This window comes from Thermobia domestica, chromosome 11 (assembly GCF_964235325.1).
Source record: "Thermobia domestica chromosome 11, izTheDome1.hap1.1, whole genome shotgun sequence".
NCBI classification, from domain to species: Eukaryota; Metazoa; Arthropoda; class Insecta; order Zygentoma; family Lepismatidae; genus Thermobia; species Thermobia domestica.
The window spans coordinates 19,009,472-19,022,708 of NC_137464.1; positions in this window are offsets into that span (position 1 = coordinate 19,009,472).

Genomic DNA, 13,237 nt, shown 5'->3' on the forward strand with positions numbered 1-13,237 from the left:
TTATGATTATTTTATTACGTGTATGATCGTTTTTATTGAAAGGTTGAGTTATAAGTCTTACAGTACTGTGGTACACAACGCACATTGCATTTATTACAGTACAACGAAAACATTTTAACATTTAATGTATAACCCTCGTATTGAACTCTCTCCAGCCAGTTTCCTGCCAGTTACTCAATTCCACGTCGACACCACGTCTTGTTCTTATTTAGAGGCAAATAAGTCAGTCATTGCTGTTTTCACTTCATGCTGGTTGGTGAATCATCGTAATTTCAGGAAATGCGCCATGGACCAAATTATGTAGTAATTCAGTGAAGCAAGGTCAGGGTTGTATGCCGGGTGTAAAATTAGTTTGATGCAATCAAGTTCCTACACTTTATGTTGCGTTTTTCGAGCTGAGTGTGGTTTTGCGTTATCCTGGAGCAACGCTTTTGCTTCACCAATACAAGTGCAGCACACACACGCTGCATATAGTCTCGCTACAGAAAGAGACGTTAAACTCAAAATCAACTCAACTCAACGGTTCAACTGTTCGGAATAAAGGTCGGTATTCATGACACGACCGTTAGAAACGAACTCAAAGTGAATCCCCTCGTAGTTCCACCATACACGAAACATTAGTTTCTGCTGGAAATGGCCCTGTTTGACGGCTGTTTCTGTAAGTTGTTCTTTGATCAACCACTGTTTTTACACATTCAGATTAAAAAAAAATAAAATAAAAACACTCACTTTTCGTCGCATTTGACAACCCGTTGTTTCAGGAAACGCATTCATACGGATGTTCCAGCAGTGGTCGGCACACATTCACTCTCCCCTAGGCCTGTTCTGGGATCAACACACGTGTCACAATGGGGCAGATCCTGATGGTTTTCCACAGTTCGTGAAAATGATGCACTACAGTGAACTGGGGAATTCCAAATTGGTTTTACAATCGTCGTGTGCTGGTGAACGGATTTTTCTCAATTTCGTGTCATATGACCTCAGAATCTGTTACGCTGGGACGGTCGAACCTTGACTGATCTTTGACCTGCAAGAAATTTCTGGAACCAACGAGTTGCTGTACTCTGGTTCACTGCATCTTCCTCTTTCATATGACAAATAGTTTGTGTTGCTACTGCAACATTTTGCCTCAAACCCAAAACAGACGTTGTTGTGCAGTCACCGTCACTGCCACTAAAAACTGAAGGTATTGATGGAGTTGTGAACTCCGTGTTAAATTGTACGTTTACCACACTGCCTCTTGGGCGAGTTTGACCTTGTATACATCGGTCGATCACGGTATATATACGCTCCTGCAGCTTGGATTCTGGAAATATTGAAAGATTTATGATTCTACCTTGTAATACTTATAAATAAATTGAGTGAAATAAGTCTACCAATCTACACTACTGTACTTAGACTGTTATCTTGTTAATAAGAGAACTTAACTAATTTTCTGCATATACATCTGACAGTTGTCTTATAAAGATGAATATCGTAAAGAAAAATAGACAAAAAAAAAATCAGGACTCACAATGTAGATTAAAGAGACTAATGATTAACGAAAATGAATTATTATGAAGTAATTGTTAGAATGGGAATGTTGGAGGAGATGGAAGAATCTCGAGAAAACCCTCGGACACTATGTTGCCCATTACAAACTCAGATGTTCGAGGATCGAACCAAGAATCGCAGCAAAGTGTTCATTCTACCACTAACCTATCCTACCCTGTTCGCTTTAGTTTTTACGCGTCTTTATATGTAAAAGAATATAGACTTTGGTTTACAAGTGGCGGAAGCATGCAATCTTGTTATCCTGAATATATTATATTAGAAAAAGAAAACCTTATAACCAGGGCCCGGATCTTGTTGACAAGTCAACTTTTTTCTGTTACGCATAGGACAAGGCAAGTTCAAATAAAAACGTTATCCATCAACTCTAGGTTCTAAAAATATAGTTTTTTAGGGTCAACTTTTGGTCACTTTTTGCCGTTTTGAAATTTCAGGTCATTTTTTAATATTTTAAGGTAACTTTTAGGTCACTTATGGTCTTTTTATTCTTTTTCTTCTGCATAAGGAAATCTTTAAATGAAGACGGTTTACGAATGTGGAAAAGACGAAGTTAAATAATCTCTTTTCTTGCTTACTGACTATTGGGGTGGAAAAACTGCATTCTTAACAAGCTAATGAAAACTAAGCTGCAGCTGGTTAACGAAAGGCGGGGGTTGGTAGGTGGCCAAACAGATAGTTGTGGGTTGTTGACCACAAAGGATGTGATCACGTGTATAAGTAAAAATGGATTAGAAGGCGTACAAGGATTTTAAACATGTTTCTATCTATTATTTTCATGTAGTCTACACTTGCGAACTTTTATTGTTTAAGAGTGCTTCCTAGGTTTAACTCGGGAGTGAATTGACGCTTTCAATACTTACAATGCCGTACAATGGACTGATCAATAGAAATAAATGATCAATGGACTGCAACTAAGTGAAACAATACTTTTTGAATATGAGTGAGAAATGTTAACTAAAAATCCAATGGATATTTAAAAATGTCAATGTTTAACGAAATAAACGTTTAAGAAAACGCAAGTTTTAAGGTCAATTTTTGTGATTTTTAGGGTCATTTTACAGGGATTTTAGTGTCATTTTATAAGTCACTTTTTAGAAAATTTTAGGTCAACAACATCCGGGCTCTGCTTATAACATATAAGAATAGCGCCACAAGATCTCAGATCGACTTCATCTTATGGAGGAGACAAAATCTATGGTATAAAGTACTGCAAAATAATACCAGGTAAGACTCTAACGGAGCACCATTGCCTCATAGTAGCAGATATCTGTATCAAGAAAAAAGTAGGAAGACGACAAAATGCTCCTGTTCGAATCAAATAGTGGAAACTAGATGAAACAAGTGCTGAAAAGTCTCGAAAAAAAAAAAGTCGCAAATACTGTAAATAAAGAAAGAAGAAATGCACATCGAAGAGGAGTGGGCTAGAGTATCAGTCGCACTAAAGGAAACAACAAGAAAATCGTAGAAGAAATAAAAGAGAGAGGCATAATTGATAAGGAAACGAGGTGGTAGAATAAGGAAGCTCAAGAAGCTGTGAAGGAGAAAAAGGAACAACACAAAAAATGACAGAACTCTGACAGTCAATAAGACCTGAAAGAATACAATGAATCGAAGAAGACTGCTAAGAATATAGTATAGCAAAAGGCAAAGGGTATGATGAGTTGTACACCAACCTGGAAACAAGGGAGGGAGAAAAGGTGATATACAAGCTTTTGAATGTAAGAGAGGGGCAAGAGAAAGAAATTTCGCATTTGTGCTGCATCAAGAATGAAGATAACGAAATTCTGACAAGCAAAGAGAAGATAAACAAGTAGCAGGAGTATTTTCACAAATTTCTCAAAGAAGAAAGCCCAATGGAAGCTTGCAAAAATCTCCTATGAATCAGGGACTGTTTCAGATTATGACTATGGTAGAGCAGAAAATACCACGAAAAATATGAAAAGTGGTAAAGCTCCAGAATCAGATAATATCCTTATCGAAGCATGGAAAAGTTTAGGTAAAGAAGGAGTGGAGTAGTTTATTTAACTTTTTAATAGAATATTGGAAACGGGAAATATGTCCACAAAATGGAAAAACAGCTAAGTTATGCCAGTTTTTGAAAATACAGGAGATATGCAAGAATGTGGCAACTACAGGGGAATAAAACTTATGAGTCATACAATGAAGCTCTGGAAGAGAGTGATAGAAGTAAAATTGAGAGAAGAAGCCAAATAACAAAGAACAAATTCGATTTCATGTCAGCACGGTCGACAACAGATGCAATATTTGCACTTAGAATGCTAATGGAAAATTACAGAAAATACCAGAAGACCGCCATATGGTTTTTCATTGACCTGGAGAAAGTGTGTGATAATGTGCCACGCTATCTTATTTGGTGTGCACTGAAGAAAAAGTGTGTTTTGAATATACTGTATATAAGTATCTGTATAACTCAAGATATGTATGATGGATGTAGGACGTAAGTGAGAAGCACGTGTGGAATGAGGGAAGAGTTCACAATTAAAGAGGGACTTAATTCGGGATTAGTCTTAGTCCAAATCTTTATCAAGTTTTGATGGATGAGGACGAACTTACTAGGGATGCGTACGAGACAATATTTGTTTCTGTCTCGTCTCGAAAATATGCTGTAAAAGTGATGTCTCGACTCGAAAAATGTATATTTCTCTATTGGAAGCGCCGTGTCTCGACTCGAATTTTGTCAAGGAAAATCCTGTCTCGACTCGTCTCGTGCGCATCCCTAGAACTTACGAAGGATACCCAAAAGTTATCATCTTGGAATATGTTATTTGCAGACAGTATCGTGCTAGTGAGTGAGGCCAAGGCAGTACTGCAAGAGAAATTAAATATTTGGATAGTAGCATTGGAGAATAAACGGCTCAGAATTAGTAAAACCAGGACACGGTATTTAAAAATTGCTCATTCAGCAAAAATGTAATAGAAAATACATGAGTATGACTGGACGAAGAAGAGGTGATAATGACGAATAAATTCAAATACTTGGAATCAATACTGTAGGAAAATGCAGGTTTAGAAGATGTAAACAGAAGAATTGGCAGGAGTTGGATAAATTGGACAGAAGTAGGAGAAGTGCTATGTGACAGGACAGGGGCATAAATAAGGGCCTCGCAGACCCCGCATTGCGGGGGGCCTCAAGCCATCAAGGGCCCCCAAATCGTGGAGAAGAAGCCCCACTCCACGGTGTCTGCGGGGAGGCCCCCAAACCTTTAGTTACGCCACTGCCGTAGGATACCAATACACCTTAAAGGAAAAGTTTTTAAAAAACAATAGTGATACCTGCTAAATTTTACGGAGCAGAATGTTGAACGACGAGGAAGAGAGAGGAACAAAAGTCGCATGTTGTGGAGATGAAGATGCTGTGATGTATGTGTGGAGTGATGTGGAAGGACAGAATTAAAAATGAAGTGATCCGAGGCTCAGTAAAAGTAAAATCAGTAGTAGAAAAACTGAACGAAAGTAGACTTTAATGGTACGAGCATATAAGAAAAAACCTTCAGAATCAATGGCTCACCAAATGGATGTTCTAGAACTGAATAGAAAAGAGCGCGAGGCTCGCTAAAGAAGTAGAAGCATCGTATGAAAAGAATGATATGGTGCAGTGGTATCACAGTGGATATGACACAAGACAGAACCAGGTGGAGAACAGCGATCCGAAAAACGAACACCAACTAACCGGGAAAAAGGTTTAAAAGAAGAACCCGTCAATATCCGGTCGAATATGCCTGAAAATGGACAAGACCATGCAGCTTATAAGCACCACATATCAACGTGAAACCAGGTCGCTAAAGAGGAGATTAAACTAATCAAATAATGTAAGGAGTCAGCGTTGGGTTGTTTAAGAGCAAAATTAATGATGGGGTTGTAGGTGAAAGTAGAACAGAAAACGTACGTTTTAAAAATCAGCTAATAAATTTTGTTACTAATATTTCAAAGAAACTATTTTAGAACTCAAGCTAAAGAGAATATAAATTAGGCAATATAAGTTAGGAAATCTATTGTATGTTCGTCAATGATACCAATCACAGTATGTTGTTTCAATTTACTTAACACTAAATGTGAGCAGTTCCCATGGGCACCCACAGAAAATTTTCTAGGGGAAGTATCTCCCTGGTTTCTATATTACATCTGGTATTAAATATACGTGGTTTGCTATATTACGTATGCATTTTCGTGAGCTGGGGGGAGGGGGCAGGCAACCTGCCCTCCTTCGGGCGCCCATGGCAGTTCCTGTTATATACAATGTTCATTGGAAGGGTTAAGTTAAATAGAACACTTAAAACATATCGGAGGTACATAAGTCTGTAACCGTAGGGAATTCTATTAAATAAGTTCAAAATGACCTCTGCACCTTGTAAATCTACAGATTGAGTCAATGTTTCAATCAGGGCTGGATTAACTCATCTGGAGGCCCGGGGCTAGAAAAAATATGTGGCCCTTGCTGACTTCACCTAATACATCTGTAAAAGTACAGTAGAAAAATTAAGAGAATATGTTTCATATTTTTGGTCCTATTTTATGATGATGATTGTATCTTCATGATTCTTTTTAGATAGCCAATTGAGATTCTAGTCCACCTGGAAGGCCGGGCTTATAGTCCCCCTAAGCCTCCCCCCTTAATCCGGCCCTTGTTTCAAATCCTTGATTGAATAATGCTATGATTAAAAAGATGATGAACGCGTAGCTGGCCCTGATTGTGGATGCTAGGTGCTACATTTAAATTCACTGATTTTTAGATTTTTGGAACATCCTGCAGATGCATTTTAAACAATGTTTACAACATTCTTTAAAACACTAATTACAGTATATGAACAATAGGAATGAGCTAAAAGAAGAACATAATATGCTATTGTGTAAGACACACCTGCTCCTGTCATGATTCACAGGAAGATGTTTTTTTCTTCTTCTTCTTCTTTATTTAGTTCTTGTTCGGTCAGAAAAAAAAAGCGAATACACGAAAAATGTTAAACTTGTAATTGTAAATCGTAACTTTGATATAAAAGTGCATGGTTACCAATAAGGAAGCAAATACGATTTTCTGCGTAACAAGGTCACTTTTATACTTCATCCGTGTACGAGTTCTAACAAAAACAGTTCCTCGCTTTCGCCGATTACGAAATAGAGGAAAAAATTGTTTTCCACTCGAAAGTAACTAAACGACTGACTGGTGGTTTATACAGGGGATTAGGAAAGTCCTACACTTGTAAATTATCATTAATTATACACTATATACACAATATTTTATATTTAGGCCTAAATCTTGATTCACAAAATCAATTTTTGAATTTTGGTATACATAAGAAAAGTGAACAATGATTAGCGTCGTTTAAGCGGGTGCTTTTCTATTCAAATTCCAGCCAGGAGCGTCATTTCAGATTTTGGTTGGGGGGACAAAACCCCTTGATATAAGTAAAATTTCGCGTATTTCACTGATTTACTACTATTTTATTAATAAAACCTATAGAATTCTCAAACTCAGGGGGGGGCAATTACCCCTCCCTTCCCCCCCTAAATGACGCCCCTGATTCCAGCATATTGAGTTAGGTTTGTCCTTAGCCTTTCCTATTAGGGATGGCATCGAGACTGTATACAGTCTCTGTCTCGACTATGTTGACAATTTGCGGTTTCGATCTCGGCCTCATCTCTCGTATCGATGAACATACAATATGCTTATTTCGGGCTCGGTTTCGAAGGCCAAGTCTCGATAGTCTCAGAATAAACTTATGAAATTAAAAATGTATAAGCAGTATCGTCTTATAGCCTGCCGTTTGTTCCTATTATTATTATTATTATTATTATTATTATTATTATTATTATTATTATTATTATTATTATTATTATTATTATTATTATTATTATTATTATTATTATTTACTTCCTTCTTGACTGGGAAGTTATCGTAGGCCGCGTACAATTGTTTCATAAGTGAGTCTATTTATGCTTTGTGTAATATGCTTCTAGGGCAACTTTCTCCCTAGTACACATATTAATGACATGTTTGTTGGAATTCCACACTTACCTACTACTAATATACAGGGTGACACACGGGAGACGGACGGGTTTGAACTGCGTAGTACTGAGAGTGTGGTGGTGGGAAGTGGTCGTGGTGGGGACAGTTCTGCTGTACACGAGTCGCAATTTCATTTACTCAGTCACTGCTCAGTCACTATGGAGCAGTGGGACTTGCAACGTCGATTGTTTGTCTATGACACTTCCGTGAGATGTGGTGAGTCTATTACAGCTACGCAGCGATTGTTTCGTGCCCGGTTTAATATCGGTCGACATGGATCTGTTCCGAGCCGTGACACAATTCTCAGATGGGTGAAAAACTTCAGATCGACTGGAAACATACTGGATAAGAAGCATTCTGGCCCGAGACGCAGTGTAACGACACCAAAACATGTTGAAGGGGTAAGGGAAACGGTAGTCAGAACCCCAGGACGGTCAGCTAGACGTCATGCTAGTGAGCTACGAATCAATCGTGAATCGGTTACACGAATTTTGCATAAAGAATTAAAAATTCCATCCCTACGAAATGCTCATTGTCCAACAACTTAAGGCAACTGATTTTCCTGTACGTGAACACTTTGCTTACAGAATGCAAGTGATTTTGGGATCGAATGAAAATGCAATTTTATTGATGAGCGATGAAGCTCATTTCCATTTAAACGGGACAGTGAATAAGCAAAACCTACGTTACTGGGCTCCAGAGCATCCACACCTTATCCACCAGCGTCCTTTACACTCTGAAAAAGTAACAGTCTGGTGTGCTCTTGGCCCTGTTTGCATTATTGGACCTTATTTTTTCGAAGAGAACGGGGCCACAGTGACTGTTAATTCGGCTCGATACATTCATATGCTTGAAACGTTCTTGGAACCAGAACTAAGAAGAACCCTTAGAATGTGTTTGGTTCCAGCAAGATGGGGCAACATCATACACCGCAAACACTTCAATGACAGTTCTTAAACGCATGTTTTCTGGACAGATTATCTCACGTTTTGGCAATGTTCCTTGGCCTACCAGGTCTCCCGACTTATCAGTATGTGCTTTTTTTTCTGTGGGGGTGCATTAAGAGCTGTGTCTATAACCACAAACCACGAACTTTGGACGAGTTGAAGAATGCAATCATTCAAGAAATTGCTGCCATCCCTGCAGAGATGTTAGTCTGTGTGATGGAGGATTTTGAGAAGAGACTTGAGTCTTGCATTCGAAATGATGGACATCATCTTGACGACATTATTTTTCACAAATAACTGAAATGGCAGGTAATGAGTTTTGTTATCTAAAATGACAAATAATGAGTTTTGATTTTGTGTAAATAAACATGCATTAATTTTCAAATTGGCTAAGTATTATTTAATTAAAAATCGTCCATCTTCCATGTGTCACCCTGTAGATATTTAGAGACTTCAGTGTTTACGTGTATTTTCCGTAATTCATACCAGTTTTGTTTGATAAAATGAAATGAAATCTTTCAGTTTTACGTTCCACGATTATGCCAGATAGGTTAAAGGAGACGGTGATGATGAGAAATGAAGGAAATGGTGGAATGAAGAAAGTAGGAGTAAACAGGAAAACCCTGAGAAAACCCACGCACTTTGTCCAACAGAAAGCTCACTGGGATCAAACCAAAGACCCCATGTACCAGAGGTGAACACTCTACTACTGAGCCACCGCGTCTCCTTGATTTGATAAAGAGAAAGTATTAGATGTTTAGATTTGTAAGGCGAGTTAATTTTAAAAATATTGGTGTGTTACTTTGCTATATCGGTGTACTCTAGAGACGGCCCAAAAGTAGGTATAAACTCCTGTATTGATCAAGTATAACATTCTAGTTTATGGGTTTATTTGCTTCGGCTCTTCTGAGCTTAAGATGTAAGTAAAAACACATTAAGAACAAATAATAAAGAAACTATGATGGATAACTATAAGAAGTGATATAAAATGCAGTACGGTACTGCATACCTATTTTTGGGCCACCCTGTATGTGTTTGTGCAAAGGAAGTGTTGTATCCAGCAACAAGGTGAGTACAATAACACTAATAACAATAATAAAACAGGAAGTTGCAGAAGTTATATGCTGCTAATAAAGTTCTTGTTTTGGTTGCATTATAATAAAACGCAAATGTTGAAATAGACTTAACCCATTAACCGTGTTGCTTGTTCGAGTACGCTCTAGTTGTTTCAATTAACTTGGAAATATATAATATATAGAATTCAAGGCTTATGATTTTATGGCATCATGTATTTACTAAATACAAATGATAAATTTAAACCGTGTTTAAAACTCATTGTAGTGTTACGCAGGGTTGTAAATGTGCACGCTAGTTTTCTGTGAGTTTTATCATGAAGTAACACTTTTTTTGAAAAATGTGAGTGAGTTGAGTTTAACTCGAAATATAGGCGAGTTTGAACGTCAAACCACACTCAATTTCACGCTCAACACAGGATTTTTTTTATTTTTACAAAATACTGTAATCGTCCATTTGTACTTGCTTTTGTCCAATCTCTGAAAAAGTGTCTTTAAATAGTACTTTGCCATTAAACAAGTAATACAGAGTACGAGGCTTAGCGCTAGAAATAGCTCGAGGCGACTGGAAGTGTCTTTTATTTCAAGTGATATTTATTGAGTTGGCGGAATTTATCATATTTTTATTAGGTTTGTCCAAAACACGATTGTAACACGATAGTTACGTAAGAACCAAAGACAGAGAACATATTTTGCCTTATATGTATAATTCTTAGGTTATTTTACTATCAAAGAAATCAACATAAATGGAGATTGTTATAATTTGGAAGTTATGTGAAGAAAAAATCATCTTGATATCAAAAAGAGTCATCTTAGTATTTTAATAAATCAATCATTTCTTGGTTCTTGAATTTCTCTATATAATAACAAAATGTGAGTATAGGGACATATGATTGACAGTTTTTCTGTTCTTTTCATTGTAAATTTGAAGCTTTTGGTGTATTGGATTATTATTATTATTATTATTATTATTATTATTATTATTATTATTATTATTATTATTATTATTTTAAAGATATAAACTACACATTAGTCATACAGGTTTTTGCATTTTACTTTCGACAGATGATAGGAGGGGGAGAGATATTGAGGTTAAGTGTAGAGTTGCTCCTCTTTCTATATATATATATATATATATATATATATATATACAGTGGTGGATCCAGGATATGATCAAGGGAGGGGCTAAACCATGATTTGCCGTTTTATCCAGTGTAAAGCTGAATTGAAGCTCATTTTATCCTGTGTAAACCTGAGCGTCAAGGGGGGGTATAGCCCCTTAGCCCCCCTTAGATCCGCCCTTATATATATAAACATTAGGAAAATTTACAGGAGAATGATATGTTGTTCTTATGTGATGTTTAGGTGTGTTTTGGCAGTAAAGTTATGTTTAATACGAGAAAAGATATGTAGAATGAGTACTATTTGCAAGACGTGGAAGGTTTCGACGATTCAGCAGCATAGTAGTCGAATAGGATGGCGAATCGGTGCGTTGAATGTAATATTTTCGCAACCGAATTATATAAGAATAATGAAGAGAATCTGTTAAATTGTTTATAAAAACCATGAATTACTGAATAAAAGTGATAATTGAAACTTCTATGAGAGCCGGTTCCAGTCACTGTTCTAGTCTAAATCAAGTCTTACCGGGTAACCTAACCTAAACTAACCTAAATTTACCTAACCTAGTCTAACCTAACAATTTTTAATGTTTTAATTTTTTTTTTTTTTTTGAAACTGGTGGACCACCTCTAAACTTAAGTCAGATATTGCTTTCGTGGAAAAATCAAATTCAAGATTTAACGAGTTTATGTGTTTTATGGCCCCTACATGGCAAAAAAGAAAAAAAGTGCTTTTAGAATGTCCGTTTGTCCGACCATGAGTTCTGATGTATGTACAGTTGCCTAGAGGCCATATTGTTAAACGTATTCACACTAAATTTGAAACACAAGTTTTATTTAAGATTTTCCAGGAGGATCTTTCGAATTTTTTTCCTACTCCCCAAAATAATGGTACCGTAGTTTACAGATTACTGTAAATACAAAAATGCGATTTTCTCAAAAACGACTAAGGTTATTTTGTTCATATTTCACAAATAAATATTTAATATATAAGTATTTCATAAATAAGTACAACTCATTTATCCTGAAAAAAAATCCATAACGGATAGTTTAACCTTGGGATGAGTTTTACCAGACGATTTTCTCAAAAAACAACTCAGGCGATTTTTTTCATATTTCATAAATAAATATTTCATTAAGAATGTGACAGTATTTTGTACTCGCTTGTCCTTTAAAAATTCACAGCATGTAATTTGCTTTTGGGGCTGTGTTTTCGCAAGACGATTTTCTCAAAAGTGACTGAGGCGATTTTGTTATATTTTATATAAAGTCTACAATATTATTAGAATTTAAAGACAAGGGAAAGTCCAAAGATGAGACACATATCAATCGATATATTTTATTGAACTTAATAAAATAATATGTCTCAGTGGAAAACTCATGCCTAGTTTTCGAGAAAATGGAGAAAAAAGTAATTAATTATTAAATTTAAAAATTGAAACTGTATGAGAACCTAAAGAATGAATTTGTAGCATAAGACGTTTAAAAATAATATCATTGTATAGAAAGTAAAATACCAGGTAGGTTTATTATTCCGTGGAAAACTTTTCTTCGTGATAAGTAACACAATCAAAATTCGTAACATAATTCTTCTGTGAGGTCTATTCAATCAGCCTTCTGCAAAATTTTGCTTAAAAATGAATGAAATGTTTTAGTCTAATGTCTCACAAATATGACCTTTTGGCTAAGGAGAAGGATGACTAAGGCAAGTAAATGATGATGGAAGAATTAGTGGAATGAGGGTGTGGGAGGAAATGGGAGTACCCCGAGAAAAACTTCGGACACGATATTGTCTACCACAAGAGTTACTTGCCCAGGGATTGAATAGCGACCCCAAGCACCAGAGGTAAGCACTTTACCACTAAGCCACCGTGCCCACCCAAATTTTTGCTTAAGAAACATACTTTATCTCAAGATATAATATCTCACTATGGTTAGTACACATTAACTGGTTAATAATATTTCCCTTTACAAAATTATCTGAAATAAGGATTCTTTGCAAGATTGAGGCATATGTTATTATGGTCTTTGTTCTATGATTTGAATCTTAACATGCCTTATGGATTAGCGATACGTCTTGATCGAATACAATTTTAATGGAAAATACGAAAATAATTAAATAAATAAGAATATATAAAATAAAGCGCAATAATTAAATAACGAATAAAAGTAATGATAAGATTTATTTATAAGAGTCTATACAAGGTAATTATAAAAGTGATGGAGTTAATTAGCCATACACAATTAGAATAAATACATTTCATTTATCTTTCCGGCCATATTACATGTATAGTACCAGGCGCGAAAGCAGCCACAGAAGTTTGGGGGGGCATGAGTATGTTAGGAGGGGGGCAAGTCATTAAAAATTATCTTACAAATATCTAAATTGTGCATTTTGTATTGAAGTCTAAAGGGGCCACGAAAAGTTTAGGGGGACAGTCCCGATAGCCCCCCTCTGGTTGCGGGCCTGTATAGTACTGTAATAAGTGATTCTATCAACGTACAGTAGTGTTGTTATGA